This window comes from Poecilia latipinna, unplaced genomic scaffold (genome assembly GCF_001443285.1).
Source record: "Poecilia latipinna isolate Pla-1442-1.1 unplaced genomic scaffold, P_latipinna-1.0 Scaffold163, whole genome shotgun sequence".
NCBI classification, from domain to species: domain Eukaryota; kingdom Metazoa; phylum Chordata; class Actinopteri; order Cyprinodontiformes; family Poeciliidae; genus Poecilia; species Poecilia latipinna.
In genome coordinates, this window is record NW_015112779.1 from 132,635 (window position 1) to 133,191 (window position 557).

Below are 557 nucleotides of genomic sequence, written 5' to 3' on the forward strand. Positions count from 1 at the left end.
CCCATGACACGAAATAGACGGCGGCATTAATGGAAGTGACATTAATTTGACAGAGCGCTCACTAACATGCGAAGTCACTCGCAGTTCATAAGAATAATATTAACTCGGCATTAACATGCAAGGCTGTCTGTTGCACCAGATGCCGAGCGTTTTGGAGAGCGGGTGCTGCAGTCTGTCTTTCTGGGCCACAACTAGATGATGGTTGGATGTATGCAGAGCAAGAAAAGCCTCTTTTCTAATGTCTGTGTGCTTGCTGACACTAAGAATCCCCTGTCGTCGTGGCTGTGGGGAGACCATACAGCTTTCTTGAATGAGGGAAAGGCAAGAAGACGCTGGCTGTGGGGGTTTGGTTGAAATCAAAGGAGCAGTGTTGAGGGCTTGACAAACGGGAGGCAACGTCGATTCCTCTCCATGAATTTTCTTTGGAACTTGGGCCACGAGGCAACAATTGCTTGCTCTCTGCTAGCCAAGCGACGAGCGAAATTCATGCATGTAGACGTAGACATGGATGTACACATGTGAGGGGGGGGGGGGGGGGGGGGGGGGGGGGAAAAAAA